The following is an 18740-nucleotide window of genomic DNA, read 5'->3' on the forward strand; positions in this document are numbered from 1 at the left end:
AGAGCCAGGTATTGTATTCGATTGGACTTAATAGATAGATAGATAGATCGAGTGTAGCCTTGACACAGTTGCAAGAGGAGGTTTCGCGACGGATGTGTAAAGATGAATAAGAATAACACGCGCCAAGGAAAATAAAAAAAGGTAAGCTTGGTGGTAAAAGCGATCGTAAAGAACTAATAGAAAAGATTGATGCATTTACCAAATATTGTATGTTTATCTATATCACACTTTCACATTCAGTGCAGCAACTTCTGTAATGGCGTTAAAATCTTTGATTTCGTTATTCGGAGTCCATATTCGTATTGTGGCTGATCAGGGAAGGAGTTTTACAGGTCCTAAGTTTGCTGAATTTTGCTCTTTACAAAAGATTAAACTGCATTTAATTGCAACTGGAGCATGTCGTGGTAATGACCAGGTTGACAGGGTTATGAGCACATTGAAAAATGTACTTACAGCTGTTAAAACAAGTTTTCGATCGTTCCAAGAGGCACTAGCTGACGTGCAATTAGCCAATAAGTGTACTGTTAAAAAGATAACTAAATCGAGTTCTATAGAATTATTAATGGGAAAGGTTGCTCGCTCTTTAGGCCTTGTCCTTATGTAGGTTTCGGATATATGTAGATATAAATTTCGCTGAGATAAGAATCCAAGCTTTGGAGAATATTGAAAAAGCAGGAATCAACAGAAAAGTTTTGATAGAGGCAGAGCGAAACTAGTAAAATTTAGTGTTACAGATTTTGTAAGGGGACAATGGTTACTGTCAACCAAGAATGTGGCGTTTCGATCGGCCTTTTCACATCCAGGCGTCATAGAGTACAGTCAAGTTATACCCTAAGTTATATAAGTAAACGTAAAAAAACGGGAAATTGTCTTGCTTAGCTATTGAGCTTTTTCAATAGCTGTTGCGAATAATAAATAGCCGAAGAAAGTTTGTTTATTTTACGATACTGTTTATTTTGCGAATTGTTTACGGCAGCTAGGGCCGACAAAGAGCTATATCGAATGCACAATTTTAGTCTCTTCCGACAGACGAAGAAGTGGCAATTGGCGGGACAGACAGCCGAAAAACGCAGCGCCCAAGCTTAACGTAGGTAGATAACAAAAGGAACAAGGACTGAGCGCCGTACAGATAAATGCGTGCGAAAACAGCGGTTTGCACTATGTGCAACGCAACTGCTACCACTGACTACTTCAGCTTACAATATTAAAGAGTATCAGATTAGTCTACTGCACAGTTTTGGCGGCTGCATGACCCAACAGTCTATTAGCAGCCTGGGATTCTGGAAATGAAAAGTAGCGCAAGGTGGTAAAACCTAAGCTTCAGCTTGACGCTTAATTGTGACTTTAAAATAAATTTTATGTTTTAAATAAAAAAACTGTTGACTGACCGTGACATAAACTCTCAAGACTTCTGAAGGGGCCGCCCTACAAAAAAAAGGAAGGAATAATTTTATTTGCAAGGCAGCAACTCCAAAGGTATGGAGGGCGAAATGATCTCACAATCAACCGAGAAAGGAAGAAGTGCTTCAAACCCCCTATTAGTAATTCTCTTAACTTTTGGCAAAAATTTGTTCGTTCCTTTAAAATTAGCTCGTCTTATTTCTTTTTCTTATTTCTTGTCCAATTTCTTTTTAAATTTGTAATGATTACGCGGCGCGAAAGAAGTATCAAAGAGCTACCCTATTAGTCGACGAGCTCAGCCAGAGAATATTCGCGTGAGCGATTCCTTCGAGGAACATCCAGTCCAGAACATCCTTTGTTGAATGTTTATCATAAGAAATATAATAAAAAATGGAGTATGAAATAATTTAATTGATGAATACTAAAAGGGGTGTTTTTAGAAATTTTATGTTAAAAAATAAAAGTATTTGAGTTAAAACACCCAAACAATAAGAATTCAAAGAATGAATTAAGTTGAAATAAGATTTATTGTATTAAGATGAATAATGATTAAGATTATGTTAATGAAAAAAACAGATTGATTGAATAAGCAATTACTATAACTAAAATATAGCCTGTAGCACGTATACGAGGGCGTCAAATTTATCAGAATGACCGTGTCGGAGAAGGAGATGTTGTTTTAAAAAAGACCCTTTATTGAAGAAATATTTAGACATATCGATATCGAAATCGGATTTCATAAAGTTATGTAAAGTTTTTATTTTATATTACTTGTTTAATAACCATGTACATGTGTAGAATGTATGGAATATAGTATATAAAAGTATAGAAGTGTATCTTTTCTTACACTATAAATTATAAGAAATGCAAGCGAATTTTTTACGAAACATGTAACGCGCAAAAATTTTGAAAAATGTTTTGAAGTCTTAAGGTTAATATTTTCAGTGCCAGTATGCCAAAAACAGGACACTATAAAACAATTTTAACATATAAAGAAAAAATCGGGAAAACATAAGTGGCTATAATATATTGTATTTATTAAATTAATTTAAATGAATCACCAACTCTATATTTGTAACGTGTTCTGTTTGGTTATGCAAACAAAATGTGAAACTTGCTCATTTGCCTTCTGCATAGCAAAGTTAGTTAGAAATTGAGTGTTGATCACACGTGTTGTGATGCACTTTAACTCCTAATTGGTTCGGTATACATTACAGCCCTATGTGGCAAAATATATTGAAATAAAACTGAAATATTAATTGAAACATTAACTTCACCGTGTTTATAAATTGCCACACCACTTCTCCAAGTCAATGAAATAGCTCATTGCCTCGATATTTGGTGACCCCGACGTGACATTTCTTTATCGTGAACTCAAAAACAGTTTATCTAATTTCGGTGCACTTTGTGTGGCTGTACTTTTCGCCCTAGCTACTTTTCGTTTATCGCAAGCATTTTCGCATAGCGGCAGTTGCAGCCGTTTCGCTTGCTATCGTTCCGTGTTCGGTTTCTTTGCTTACGCACATAAGCATTCAGTATAACCCGTCTCGCTCGCCTCCGTCTTCGGTTTCCTTTATTGCCTACCGCCAAATTCGTGTCGTTTTGGCTTTGCAAAAAGAAGAGCGGTATATCTCCCACCGTCGCAACTTTCCCCTGCTCACCCCCCCCCCCCCCCCCCCACTAAGTCCACGGCGCGTCTGACCCAAAGTGGACGGCTACGTGGCCTGTGCCTGTTCTCTTGACATCCGGGCAGCAGCATAATAAAAACCCATTCTGCGTCTGAGCAAAGGCACTAGAATAACAAGATGCGTAACGGCCATTGGTTTGGCACTATGCAGCCACTTTTTTGGTGACGGCCAAAATTGCTCTCTTTCCGCTCGCTTACGCTGAGAGCGTAAGAAATCTAAAAATAGAATTTGCTTGCTTGTGTGGGTAAAAACAGGAGACGAGAACGTGTATATGTGTGCGTACTTGTGTAAGAAGACGGTTTTCTGGCCGAAATCAATTCTGATCGAAGAAACGACTTTATGTATTAGGGGAGTTTTGGCCAACTTCGTAGCAATATGATGAAAAAAAAATAACAATTAAAAATTCACGCCCTGATTATTATAATTTTAAAGTTTTTTAAATTCGTTTGTTAAGATCGCCGCTCGAATTAGCTACCGTTTACATATTTATATTTATGTTGATAATTAATTATGTGTAATATGCGTAATAGTCGGTACCCAGGGAACACCACGGGCAGGACATTACAATTGTAATGGGGTCCGATATTTACATATATGACCTTCGAGTCGACTTGAAATATTTTAATGTTTAACATTAAAACATTTCCATGTTCCCCAATTAAGTTATTTTTCTAACTATTGGTTTTTATTATACATTGCTCAGTCGTCAATTATTTAAATATCGCTAATTTTTTTATTTATGAGATAGAATGCTGAGCTTAGCTTGCTTTTTTTGTCTATCAGCTAACACAGTTCACTTACAATGCTTAAAAAGCAAAACTTTTATAAGTTATTATGACAGATCTGTTTTATATGTGTCGGCGAGACAGGAGTCTCAGCCATTTCATTTATTCACTTCGCGATTTTGTGCGTCAGCGCAGCAAGTTCCGATCGACGTCAGCAGTCAAACTTCACTGAAGGGATCTTCTTACATGTCCCTTCTTCATCATATTCTCTAATGTCTATACACACTGGCGTGTGCCACATTGTCATCTCGTTCTAACACACTATTTATGACCACTCGATCGGACCTCACTCAGCTGCAGAGGCTGTTCGTGCCTCTGCCGCAGCGCTCGACAGAATTTTACCGCAATATTACAATTTCATCAGAATATGAAATCACAGAAGGAATTTCTGGAATGCGAAGAGTCGCGCTCCGACATATGCATAACATTCATTATTTTCATATAACCATAATGGGGGAAGGCACAACTTTCATTTTTGCGACACAAAATCTTCTGTAAATTGGCATTTTTCCGCCCATCTTATTAACATCGTTGGATCCCTTTCAGGAAATCTAAACAAATCTAAATAAATCTAAAACAGAGCGGGGAAATCGCGCCTAGATTTCCGACAGTGGGGTAAGCTGCACTTGTTCCCACTTATGTATCTTTTTTTTTTGACCATATCCACAAGGTTATTCAAATGGGCCATTAAAATGTTTTTTTTTTTTCACTTACAATTTATAAATTTCAACTCAAACCTTTGTCGAAAAGCAGCAGTACGTTGTATTAGCGCGTATTTATCGAAACTACTATTTGCGCTTATATTTCCGTACTTTACTATTGCAACAAAACGACTTTAGTTAAATATAAATGTGATTAAATAGCGAAAAGATCAAAAAATCGATAAGCTCTGCGTAAAGCCAACTTTAAGCAAACGGGCTAAAGAAATTAAAAGGAAAAACAAAAAAAAATTGGTGCGCCTCTCTTTCCACCCAAAATTGCGCGCTTTTTAAAATTATCAAATTAGAATATAACCAAAAACTGAAAAACAACGTAATGTAATTGGCATTTTAAATGATAAAAATAGATCATTTACATACATCATATTAAGTCAAATGACTTAATAAATATAATTATTAAAGAAAATACAAGGGAATTATTATAACTACTATAATTTAAAACACAAGTTTTACAAATAGAAGACATTACATTGAGTAATAAATATTTCATAAAAATAATACGTATTAGAAATAAAAATTTATAAAATAAATAAAAATTTAAAAACTGTTTACTGCAAAAGTCATATCTTGAGGCACGAAATGCGGACACTAGCCCTCAATAATGCCTTTTAAATTTTTCACACGTCGCAAGCTGAATACTCTAATGACAAATATTCTAATATCAAGTCATTTTTGAAATTTATTGTGATATAATGTACATAGATTCGGCTATTTCTAAGCTATATTTAAATAATAATAACGTTAAGGCAATGCAAAACAATTTTTTACATGATGCCAATTGATCGAAATATTGATTTAAAGTCTATGAACTTCTAAGATGAAGGGCATATTTTATAAAATTCGCAATGCATGAGCACACATACAGTTGTCGGCTGTCACTGTATAAGCAGAAAAGAGCTGTTCGCTTTATAGCTCTCCGCTCTCTCGCTCTTGAACAAAAATTGGAGAGAGTCTTGAGCCATCTCTAGAGCCGCGGCGAAAAAATTGTGTGCAAAAAAATTGTATGGCGTTACGCATCTTGTTATTCTAGTGTCTTTGGTCTGAGCCAAGTTAGCCGGCGGAATGGTCTGCGTCTGCGCCGCTTCGGCCGGCAGAATATCCAAACCTGACGAAAGGTATAAAGGCGCAAACCTGGCAGGAGGTATAAAATGCAACACTTAACTGGATTGTCTGTAAACAACTATATTACTCCAGGTGGCAGCCACACATGTGGAAATCCACCCTCGGCTAATCCCGAGGCAAGGGCACGGATTCTGGAGGCCAAGCATTCTCCCCAAACCCACCCCGACGGCGGCACACTTGGCCGTCGGCCTAAGCAATGCAACAAGTGCACCCACAACTGAAGAAGAAAGTTTGGTTTTTGGCTCCTAAGGAGCCCTCCCTAGAACCTGAGCGATGGCAACCCCAAGAGGCCATTAGAAGCGACATCCCCCCTACCAGAGCTCAACTAGCGAAGCGGTTAAAGACCGCCCAGCTAGGAATCGAGGAGATAGGAGCAATCCTGGACGACCTTCTGACGAAGGTCAACCACAACGGGGTGAGGAGCGTCAACCTGGCAATGAAAAACTCATTCTCCAGATTGAAGGAGCTCCAACTAAAGCTGCGCACAAGGCTGCCGGAGGCGGAGGACTCGCATGTCGGACGCACGGCTAGAATAGATGCTAGCCAACAGACCACCCCTAAGCGCCCCTCCAACCACGAAGAACCGAGTATGGGAAAGGGAGGAAAGAAAGCCCAGCTATCCGACCACCAGAAGGCAGCGGGACCCCAGCGCCTACTTAGGGCTCCGCCCCAAGCCACTGCAGCGGGAAGTAAGCCACAACCCAGAATGCAGCAACGAAGGAGAGGCCTGATGCGCTGGTTATCACCCCATCAGCTGGCTTACCGTACAGCGAAGTGCTGTCGCTGGCCACAAGAGACCATGACGCCAGGCTCAGGGCCATTGGGGAAAACGTAACGAGGGTTAAGAGCACGGCCAAAGGTGAACTGCTCGTCGAGCTATGTGCAGAAGCTCAAGGTAGACATGGGAGCGGTGCTAGGAGACCGCGCCAGAATTCGCGCGGAAACACAATCAAAAGTATTTTTGATTCGCGACCTTGACGAGCTTACGACTAAAGACGAGCTGAAGAGGGTCCTGGAGTCCCAGGCAGAGATTCCAGCAGCAGTGGTGGCTATCAAGAGCCTCCGTCAAAGGCAGTAGGAGGGAAGACTGCGGTAATAGCAGTTCCAGCCAATCTGGGGGATCCGCCGATAAAGCGTGGTAAGCTGAGGGTAGGATGGTCCCAAAGTCTGATCAAGGAACTGGAGCCACGCCAAAGATGCTTCAAATGCCTGGAGGAAGGCCACATAACGGCCCACTGTAGAAGCACCGTAGACAGAAGCCAGTGCTGCTTCAGATGCGGGTCCGCGGGACAAAAGGCCGCTGAGTGCCCCAACGAGGCTAAGTGCTTCCTGTGCGCAAGCAGGAAGCACTGCCTCTCCGCTAGACGTCGCTATCAACGCGATAGAAGTGCGGAGTCCTTTGCCGAACTCTAATCCGAGTATAGAGCCCGCAGGAAAGCACTCAAGATAACCATACGGGAGATCAAGCGGAAATGCTTCCTCGACCTATGCGATTCTGCTGACAGCGGCCCATGGGGAAGTGCCTACAAGGTGGTGGTCAAGAAGGCATATACGAGGACTCCCAAGCTACTGGACCCAGCGTTGCTCCGAAGTGTATCGAAACATCTGTTTCCTTTCATGGATGGGTTACGCCCCGCCGAACCAGCCATAGGGGACCATGTCGAAGCCGACGCCACGATCAGGAGTGAGGAGATCCTGGAGCTGGCGAAACTGCTGAAGGACGGCAGGGCCCCCGGACCCGATGGCATTCCGATCAGGGCGCTTCGCCTTGCTCTCTACCTCCAGCCAGACTCGTTTGCGAAGGAATTCACCAAGTGCCTGACTGAAGGAGTCTTCCCAAGTTGCTGGAAGATACAAAAGCTGTTGCTACTCCCAAAACCAGGGAAGCCACCCGAGGAGCCTTTGTCGTTCCGGCCGATATGCTTCATCGATGGAACTGACAAGCTCCTGGAGAAACTGGTGTGCATTCGGCTAGAGAGGGCTATCGCTGACGCGGGTGACCTCTCTCAGTCCCAATATGGCTTCAGATAAGCGCGGTCCACCGTCGACGCCGTCAACAGAGTGGTCGAAGTAGCGGCTCAAGCAATCGAGGGCACCAGATGGAAGGGGGGTAGCAAAGAGTATTGCCTCATGGTGACACTAGACATCAGGAACGCCTTCAACACAGCGAGGTGGGATCGGATCCTAGAAGCATTAATTGGCTACCTAGTCAGGATCATTCGCAGCTACTTCGCAGCTCGGTTCTTGACCCGCTTCATTGGAACGCCATGTATGACGGGATACTTCGCCTATCGCTGGTTGGTACGAGCGAGATCTTAGGCTTCGCGGACGACGTGGCTTTGCTCGCTGTTGAAAAGCATCACTGTAAGGCTGAGGAGGGAAAAGTGTAACAGAAACTTCATGGCCATTAAACAATGGCTCAGCTCAATGGGGCTAGAGCTGGAGCCAAAGAAGACGGAGGCTGTACTGATTAGCTCCAGGAAGGCAGTGGAGACGGCCACTGTCGTAGTAGGCAGTACCTCGGTGTTCTCCCCTCGTGCAATTAAGTACCTGGGAGTCATGATAGATACCATGCTTTCGTTTCGTGAACACCTTGCCGTTATCAACCATAATGTTGAACACCCAAGGCCTAAAACAGGCGAGTAGACGGCTGCTGACGGGCGTCACCCGCGCGACCATGCTATATGCCGTCCTGGTGTGGGTTGAAGCGCTTGAAACAGAAAGCTACGCCAAGGGCCTAAATGCTACCCATAGACTGTCGGCACTACGTATCTGCTGCGCCTTTAGAACAGTGTCCAACGAGGCGCCATTGGTGATCGCAGGCATAGCGCCTCTAAACCTATCAGCGCAGGAAAACAAAGTGGTCTTCAACCAAACCCACGGTAGAAGTCTCTCCCCCTGCGCCAAGAGGTCAATACGAGCAGAAGCAAGGCAGCACCCCCTAGAGACATGGCAGCACAGGTGTAACAATGGACTAAAGGTCGCTGGAGGCAGTAGCTGATTCCTAATCTCAAGCCGTGGATAGAACGAAAGCAAGACGAAATAACGTTCCTTCTAACGCAGTTGGTCAGTGGGCACGGTTGCTCTCGCACGGTAGCTATCTGAAGCGCTTTGGACATGAGGAGGCTTTGGAAGTGGACGGAGCGAAACCCTAAAGCACGTTCTTTTCTCGTGCGAAAAATACGCAAGGGAACGGAGCTCTCTGGAAACCGTACTTGGCAGCAGACTGAATGCGGATAATCTAGTCCCATTTATGCTGCAGGGTGAGGCGGAATGGCAAGCGGTCAACAGCTTTGTCGCAGCGATGAAGAGAGCCAGGAGGGTCCACGAGTAAGCAAGTCTTGATCGTCCTCGCGAAGCACTGCTTCACGGCCATACCGCGGTGGGTTCAGGATTTGCACTCCATTACTGTTACATTGTTATTTACTTTAATTAATCTTAATCTTAAATGTCTAATAAACGAATTAAAAAAAAACTGTGTGCGCAGTATGGTTGCCGGTGCAAATACAGAGCTTGTAAAACTGTTCACCATTGTGCGTGCATTTTCCATTGCCCGGCTTAAAATGTAGTGCTTGAAATATTAAAAGAAAAAAAGGTCAAGCAAGGAAACAGTCAGTTTGCCAGCTGGCAGAATAACATTTTTAAAGTGCAAGGAAAATTCCATATTTGTCAACGCTAAAAAAATTGCTGCAGGTTTAACCACCGAATCGGTCACTTGCCTTGATGATAATGGTCTGCTCATCGAAAGAGATCTGAAAGTTACCCCTCTTGGGGATCAGATCAATTTTCACAGCAGCCGTTATGCCGACAGGCTTATGGTCCACCCGAATCAACTAGCAAACATCCTAGCTAATCCCATCTCCCTCCGAAGGCTGAAGAGGGTACACCCCACCTACCCGGAGGATAGTATAAAATATTACACATTAAGTAATTAATAACTAGAAATATTCTTTTTTTCCTTTTCTACTTAATAATTAAGAAACCACTTGGTCTCATATACATTTATACACACAACGACTGAACGATTCCTTTTGAATCCAAAATAAATAGAATGAATGATTAAAAAAAATGATGATAATGGTCTGCTCATGATTCCCTGGAGGAACTGGACCGCAATCAAATAGGAAGCGAATTGCGTGACCAGTTCAAAGACATTGTCTTTGAAAAGCGGTATGTTGTGCAAACGGAACTCAGTAGACGGAAAGTGCGATAGATTACTTATTCAACTATGCGTCAAGATCCAGGAACTGAGTGGCCTTTTTGGTGCCTATTATGGAATGTGCCTAACCTAAAGCTACCAACCTTAAGTGGAAATTATACTGAATACACATGTGGAAAACATGTGTCGTCGATAAAAACCCAATACTGGCTGACATATAGAAGCTTCAACACCTCAAGTCTTGCCTAAGAGGTCCCGCTTTGGATGCCGTTGGTGCTTTAGTTACTGATTAAAATTACCCGTCTGCCCTGGAGTTGTTGGATAAGCGCTACAACAATAAGCGGCTTATTTTCGAGTCTCAAATTTCGGCGATCATGAACCTACCAAATCATCTTCTGTAAAGCTGCGTGAACTGTCCGACCAAATTAATTTGCGTTTACGGGCACTTCACAACATGAGCACCCCCGTGGAAATATCCGAGTGTATTCTCATTTATTGTCTTCTCCAAAAGGACGACCGTGAAACCCAGCTATTATGGATGGATGCTGCTCCCACTAAAGGTCTTCCCGTCTGTAGTAAATTTGTCAAGTTTTTGGAGACAAGGTGCCAGAAATTTGAAAACACTTCGAATCATGCCACTGGTTGTAAAATCTAGGAAAGCCATCCACAACTCTAGAAATTCATTTGTCGCCACTACCCCTGTTGTTTGCTGCCCGATCTGTAATGCTGTAGACCACATAAATTTTGATTTCCCACAATTCAGAAAACTGTCGCCTCAAGATCGCTTACAGGAGGCAAAAAGGTTGGCTTTATGCCAATACTGCCTTCACCTACGACATTGTAATGCCGATCGCTGTCGTATTTGTGGATGTAAACACAACAAATTGCTACATTTTTGCTCAAGGCTTTCGTCATCTCGCTCCCAGCCTGCTTAACCTCAGCTACCTTCTGATGCTCATTCCGGATTGCAAGTATGAGCATCCAATCAGAATCCAGACCAGACATTTTAAGTACTATAAAGATAATAAAGTTATAGTTAAAACACATACAATGGCCAGCCCCGTGGAACTGCTCAGCCTCTCCAATCCCGTATTCAAGAGTTTCACCGTTTGAGTCGAAATTTTGGGGATCAATATGCTGTTGATGAGCCTTCTGACAGCCATCCAGCGTTTCAAGACGAAGACCTTCGCCAACCCCAAGGACCTAATGTCCCCCAAGCTGAAGGTCAAGTTCGACGATCCGAACGTGGAGCGTGTGCGCCGTGCCCACCGCAACGACCTGGAGAACATCCTGCCCTTCTTCGCCATCGGTCTGCTCTACGTCCTGACTGATCCGGCCGCCTTTCTGGCCATCAACCTGTACCGCGCCGTGGGCATCGCCCACATCGTCCACACACTGGTCGACGCCGTGGTCGTGGTGCCCCAGCCTTCCCGAGCCCTCGCCTTCTTCGTGGCCCTGGGCGCCACCGTCTACATGGCCCTGCAGGTCATCGCCTCGGCCGCCTTCTGAGCACATAGGTCTAGTCCTTCTTGTTTTTTTTTAAAGCATTTTGAATTAATTTCTTTAATATAGAGTTACGCCTACCTCGGCTTTGTTGCTGTTGGATCACAAAAAAAAAAATCATCATCGGGTCAATTTTCCTTAGTGGCTTAAGATCTCGGAGCAGACTTTGTGTTGTTGGTCACTGCCGTCATCAATATTCAAAATAAATCCGGATCTTGGGTTCCTTGTCGCGCCCTGCTTGATTCCGGCTCGCAACTACACATAATCACCTCTCGTCTGGCACACACTTTGCAATTGCCCACGTACAAGTCTGCCGCTACAGGAATTGGTGAATCCAGATTTAGATCAGATGAATGTATGGTAAATATTAATCTCAAATCTCAAACTTCAGAGTTCGTTGGCAACATCGCAGCTTTGGTAGTTCCTACTATCCAAACAACCAGCTCAACCTAACTGTAAATTATGAAGACTGGAAAATATCAGCTAATCTTCGCTTGGCCGATTACCAATTCTTAAGACCCCAAAAAATTGACTTGCTGATAGGCGCTAGTCTTTTCTTTGATCTGCTGTGTGTAGGCCAAATAAAATTGCCCGATGCACTTCCCATTCTCCTAAAAAACCGTTTTGGATGGATTGTCACTGGTGGTGGATCAAAGCCTAACAAGGCTTCATCATTGACCGGTAAATCAAATGCGTCTGGAGGAACTGGTGGGCAAATTTTGGTAGACAGAAACCATTGCTGAATCCGTCTCTAAGCGCTCGAGGCCCACTGACTGCGAGGCCCACTTCAAGTCTACATTTTCTAGTCTTCCATCTGGAGAATATTCAGTTCGACTTCCTGCAAATCACAGCCCGGTAGTGTTAGGAAATTCCTATCGACAAGCCTATCGCCGTTTTTTAAATCTGTATAAGTATTTAAGCTTGATACCGTCACCTACGGAACAGAAGCAGATTCCCGATTCAGAAAATGATTCCTTTCTTATTCCTTTCTGCTATTCTCCACATCGCCCATGAAAGCAGTTCTAAAATCCAGCAAGCGCTCTGTCCTGTCTACAATTGCTCGCTCTTACGACCCTCTTGGTCTTATCTGCCCCGTCATAACGAAGGCCAAAGTTCTGCTGCAGCAAATCTGAAGAGAAAAACTTGACTGGGACGAAAGTTTACCTTCGGCGCTTCATTCTGCTTGGCTAAAGTTGTCTGCTGATATCTGGTACCCAATAGCGTGGTCGAAATCCATGGATTCAGTGATGTCAGCATTGACGCATATGGAGGATGCATCTACATAGTCTACATGTCTCAAAGTCAAGAAGAGCTCATCTTTTCTGCGCTAAATCTCGTGTTACCCCATTGAAGACCCTCACGGTTTCCAAATTGGAATTATACGCTGCAGTATTACTGGCTCAACTAATGCGGGAAGTCCTGCAGCTTGGCTTATTTTCATGCCCTGTTTACTGCTGGTCAGATTCTGCTGTGGTGCTGTCCTGGATTCGAGATGAGTCTTCACGCTTTCAAACTTTTATTTCTAATCGCATCTTTAGTGCAGGAGCTGTCAAATGCCATATAATGGCATTATGTTCTTACAGTATGCAATTCAGCGTACACCCAGAGGGGCATTTCATAGTGAGCTGATCGAGTCCAGTCTTTGCTCACATGGTCCTGACGATCTTCAAGAAGACAAATCGCACTCGCCAAAATCTTGTCTCGCTCCAAAGGTTCTCACTGAGCTAAGGAAGAAGGCCCTCATCACTCTTAAGATCCCCGCCGACATCGACATCCCAACCAGTTGTAAATTTGTCAACTCCTGGCAAAAATTGAAGCATGTTTTTGGATACATCTTCAAATTTCGTTATCGTATCAGGCACCCCGGCCTGACTGTTATCTCTCACCTCTGTTATCATCTCACCGGAGGCATGAAACTTATCATTCGCTCCATTCAGATGGCACACCTTAACGAGGACTATAATCCCTGCTCAACAGTCCACAAGTAAAATCATCGAGCTCAATTACACCCCTCGCACCCATCATGGACAACTCTGGACTCATGAGAGTTGGTTCAGGATCTCTCCACTTCCGCATTTCTTAATGCATTGCGTCGATTTATACTGACTCTTGGAAAGCCTGCACGCATATGGTCGGACAACGCAACCAATTTTGTCGGCGCTCGGAATGAGCTAAAGGATCTTAAGCGTTTGTTCCTGAACACATCACATTAAGCTGCAGTACATGAATTCTGCATGACTGATAGCATTGAATGGCGATTCATTTCTCCTCGACCGCCGCATTTTGGAGGCCTCTGGGAGGCGGTTGTCAAAACAGCAAACATAATTTTTACCGAGCTGTTGGCCCTGCCGTTTTCCCCGATGATGACCTGCGCACGCTCATTTGCCCCATTGCACTATGCGTAATACCGGACATTTTGGTATTAATTACATTACATAATTAGCGACTTGATTTTTTTATAATTAGGATTTATATAGGATTTCGGATTCTGTTTATTTTTTGATCTGACCATGCCTATATCTCCGCCCACAAAAACAATCCTTGAAAATAAAGTGAAAAATGTATTTATATACAAATGAAAGCGGGTTTGAAGGGAGATGGATGGTGGGCAAAGGAAGTGTGGGTGTTAATATGTCTGTGGTTCAACCGGTGGATCCGGAGGTGTCTTCCCTGGTGGACTTGCGTTGGAGCGAAGTGAGGACACAAGATGCAAAAACCATTATTATGAAATAAAAGTCAATAAATTTTTTTATATTTTATTATTCTTTCAACTTCCTCCTCTAAAAATATATTAAGGCAATTGTCAGGTTGATCTTCATGTTTATTCTTTTCTTTTATTAATGTGTTACAATAGTTATATGTCTTCAGTATACATTTGCCATCATCGTTCATGCAGCGAGCACACGTCCGCACTCCCTGGCATCTCGCAAGCAACTCCCCCTCTCTCATGCTCTTCCTCTTGACATCCGGCCTCTCCTGACATTCCTGCGTCGTCGTTATATTCATATATCGGCTCATCTATATCCAGGTTTGGAATTAAGGCACACATTGGCCTCATATGGTCGCTTGACATCACGTTACAATAGCGTCGCTGAGTAACAGTGTGGTCTGGCAGATCTTCCACCATATACCAATCGTTGTTGAGGACCTTTTTGTTACTATATAAGGTCCTTTATAAGCAGCATCCAATTTATGTGACTCTCCTGTAGCCGATGGTACGAAGGTAATGACGACTAAATCGTTAACTTCGTATTTTGTTGGTTGTGCGTGTTTTGCGTCGAACCTAATTTTCCATTTCTTCTGCTCGTTTGTAATATTTGCTGCTGCTTGCTGTCTTTTCATTTCAATATCCGATTCTGAAATGGAATCGTCTGATAGTGCCTGTATTAGACGGTTGTTCGTCACGTCTCTTGGGTTAAAGTTGAAGACTAAATCGTTTGGAGAAAATTTAGTGGTGGCATTTATGTGTGAATTAATGCCCCACTGTATCTTGAATACTGCTGGTCCCATTCTTTAGTCTTTTCTGTGCTGGTCTTTAGAGCATTTAATAAAGTTTTATTCATTCTTTCAGCTTGCCCGTTAGCTCTGGGTGTTCTGACTGCCGTTTTGATATGTTGAATACCCTGCTCTTTTGTAAAATTTTCAAATTCCTTCGACGTAAAGGCTGTTCCGCGATCAGAAATTATGCGACTCGGCTGACCAAATACTGCAAACAACTGCTGAAGTGCTTTAATTACTGGTGTTGTCTTCGTCGTTCGTGTTGCTGCCAAAAATGTGTATTTGGTGAATGCGCATACAATAACCAAAATGTGAAGATTTCCACTTTTGCTCTTTGGGAATGGGCCTATGTGATCCATATTTATTGTACGGAATGGTATAGGTAACGTGTCGTATACGTGCAGTGACCCTTCAGGTTTGCCTCCTTTTACTTTGTTAATGCAGCACTCTGGGCAGGAAGATATGTACGACTTGACATAACTCCTCATGCGTAGGAACCAAAAGTTCCGTTGAATCCGTTGAATTGTCTTATCCGTGCCGTAATGTCCTATGTCATCGTGGTTTGCTTTTGTTATACGCCAGCGGATTGCTTGGGGTACAACTAATTTGTTGCCGTTGGCCGTTTTGCGTAGAAGTCTGCTCGCTTCAACAACGTAGTCTGCTTTTACTTGGCTCCATTGTGAACTCTTCTCCTTAGTCCTAAATACTTCAAATATCTGCGCCAGTATTGGGTCTTGCCTTTGCATTGCATACACCCAATCTTCGTCGGTAGGCACAATCGCTAATACATTGTCTGCTACTGTGTGCGAAGTTTCTCCATGTGGCAGCACTGGTTGTCTGCTCATGCCATCCGTGTGGCATGTCCGCTCCTGGTCGATGTTTGCATGTGAAATTAAACTCTTGTAGTTTGAGCCACCACCTTGCTATTGGTGGTTGTAGCTCTGTTGATTCCTTCAGCGTCGCCACCGCGTTGCAATCTGTCACCACCAGAAATGGAGATCCTAGTAAATATATCCGGAATCTAACCAGTGTCTCCGTAATTGCCAATATTTCTAGAGCATAGCTTGAGTATCTGCTTTCTGCGTCGCTGCATAGCCGGCTGTAATAAAATACAGGCTTCGTTCCGTCTTCTTCTCTTTGAAACATAATTCCTCCTATTCCCAGCTTACTAGCATCAGTGTGTATTTCATGATATTTTGTGGGGTCGTATAAAGTCAACACCGGCTTCGATGTTAAAGCATCCTTTAGTCGTTGAAATGCCTGTTCCTGATCTTCTCCCCATATAAAGTCCACATCCTTTTTCAATAATTTGCTCAATGGATACGCAATCATACTGTACTCCTTGACAAATTTTCTGAAGAATCCTGTAACTCCCAGGAATCTGCGTACTTCTGTTCTCGTATCGTATAGCTCTCGTATGATCTCAGTAATGACTTCTTGCAAGACCATCGGTGCGTTCACCAGACCAAAGGGCATGACATTAAATTCGTACAGTCCATCTGGTGCCATAAATGCCGTCAAATTTTTGCTTTTCTTGTCCATCGGAACCTGGTAATAACCGGATGTCATATCCAGCGTCGTGAAGTATACATTTCCGGATAGCTTTGCCAATTGCTCCTCTACAATCGGCATCGGATATCGCTTCTTTATAGTGACTGCGTTTAGAGCCCGATAGTCCACGCAAAGCCTCCGTTCTCCATTTGCCTTTGGCACCAATATTGCTGATGCTGCATGCGTTGACTTGCTCCTTTCAATTATCCCGTACTTCAGTAAGTCACCTATTATCGTAGTCATCATCTCCCTTTGGGCAAACGGCACTTGATATCGCCGCCCCAAGATGGCTTTCGTAGTGGATACCTCTATATCCATCTTCGTCGTTTTTCACCTGCCAATATTTGACAAATCTTCGGCAAAACACTCTTTATAGCTCTTTAATAGATCGCTCACCTGTTCCTGGTGGTCGGGGTCAATGTCCGTGTTAACATTAAACACGACCTGCTCCGCTGCTGTCAACGTTGATCCTGAATCTTCGGCAACCAGCATTTCCTGATCGTGGCAGATGATATCTCTGCCCACGAGGACATCATATGGTAGGACTTCGTTTGGTACCACCTGAATTTGCGTGAAGAGTCTCAGTTTGCCATATGCAAACTCTGAAAGAATGCACTCCTTCGATTCGACCACAGATCCTCCAAAGCCTTTCAGACGTTTGACTCTCGGCTGCCGTATTGCTCCATCTGGCACTGCTGCTTCTTTCATTAGGGTGTTATCACTGCCCGTGTCGATGAATGCTTCAAACTGTTGGCCTCCAATAAGAACTGTTTTCATTATTGGCGGATACTCCTTGTGATGCGACTCATTCACTTGAGCCACCGTTGACGATGTTTTCACCTTGCAATCCTTTTCATTATGCCCAATCTTAGAGCATTTGGAACATCTTTCCTTTCGCTGTGGCACTGTGCATTTTGCTGCAAAGTGCCCGAAATTATTGCAATTATAACATTTAACTGCTTTCATCTTGCCATCAGCATCGTTGTATTGCTTTTCATTGATCGTTGACGCGTTGTATTGTTGTTGATGTATCTCTTATGAAAATCTCAAATTTTCCAACGACTTTAGCAGCTCTGAACAAGTGCGTATGTTCATCGCTAATAATGATTTCGTGAGTTCTTTTGAATTAAGCCCGTTGATGATATACGAATTTATTGATGGTTCATCGACACTCGCACGCCGTCCAATAGCTACCATCGCATAAAAGTATTCAATTAATGACTCGCTATTGCGTCGCTTGCGACGCATCAATTCTCTGTGCACATCGGCCGTACTCACTAAACATGGAAAATCAAGAGCGAATGCCGATTTGAATTGATCCCATGTTTTTGCTACTCCACGCATCTTATGCTGCACTGCAAACAGCACAGCGTCACTTGTCCACATGTATACGCTTTGTAGTTGCTCTACCTTTGCGATGAATTGCTCCGATGTGATAGATCCCTTGATGGGATCAAAATCCGGCAGAATTCCTATCATTTTTTTGATGCTTGTAAAACCTTGACCATGAGCTTCTAGCTGTGGCGATGAGAGCACATTTTCCGGTTGCATCCCGTTTGGCGCATGTGTGTGTCTCGATCCATCCAGCGTCTGACGTAAGCGTGTCGTTTCTTGTTCCACAGTCCCTTGTGCTTGACTTTGTTGCTGCAAGCATGCCGTTTGGACCATCGTTGCCAAGTTTGCCACCATCTCCTTAAGTTCGTTGATTTGGGCTTGCATACTTGTACTTGCGTTTTGTTCCATTATATCGTAGTCGTCTGTCTCAATTTCATCACTTTCCAGTTTCGTCATCAACTCATTGATCTTTGCCGTTTTGTTTCCTTTGACTTGGAGATCATGAGCCCTCAAGATCACGTCCAAATCCCCAATCTTTAAATCCCTTAACTTTACACGCATCTTCGAGAGCCTTTACTTCTGCACGTCTGCACTCGTTGCCGTTCTGATTCGCTCTCTCGCCAAGTTTGTCGCTCAGTCCGTCTACGTTGCTCTCTCTATTTTCCTTCTATACCTGTACCCTTTGTGGCTTCGTATGTATACTCTTTTTTTTTTTTTAACCGTTACCGTTGTTTCTTGCTTTTTCCTTTCGATCAACCGTTTGCGATTCTTTGCCTTTTGATATTCCTCGCCGTTTGTCGATCTTCCTTGGTTTCTCTCTTTGCTCTTGTACAACTGTTTTGCTATTCCGTGCCGTATTGTTGTACGTCTCTAATAAAATCGTTTACTATTCCTCTTTTCCCTTATATTTTTTTTTATTCGACGTTTGCTATATCGTGCCGTTTTTCCGAATCTCTCTTTGCTCTTGTACAACCGTTTT

At 43.2% G+C, this 18740-nt stretch overlaps 1 pseudogene, besides 9 other annotated features; it reads left to right on the plus strand.

Moving 5' to 3' along the window:
* The first annotated feature begins 139 nt into the window (after nt 1–139).
* Nucleotides 140–465: a mobile genetic element.
* A 407-nt stretch (nt 466–872) lies between these two features.
* Nucleotides 873–1259: a mobile genetic element.
* Nucleotides 1260–2988: 1729 nt separating this feature from the next.
* Nucleotides 2989–12023: a mobile genetic element.
* Nucleotides 3022–9190: a mobile genetic element.
* Nucleotides 3186–5631: a mobile genetic element.
* Nucleotides 3945–4290: a mobile genetic element.
* Nucleotides 9456–9782: a mobile genetic element.
* On the plus strand, nt 10864–11483 carry CR12628 (Microsomal glutathione S-transferase-like pseudogene; annotated as a pseudogene).
* A 1483-nt stretch (nt 12024–13506) lies between the features above and the next one.
* Nucleotides 13507–18740: part of a mobile genetic element that runs on past the window's edge.
* Nucleotides 13771–18740: part of a mobile genetic element that runs on past the window's edge.

The sequence above is a fragment of the Drosophila melanogaster genome, chromosome 2L, assembly GCF_000001215.4.
Source record: "Drosophila melanogaster chromosome 2L".
NCBI classification, from domain to species: Eukaryota; Metazoa; Arthropoda; class Insecta; order Diptera; family Drosophilidae; genus Drosophila; species Drosophila melanogaster.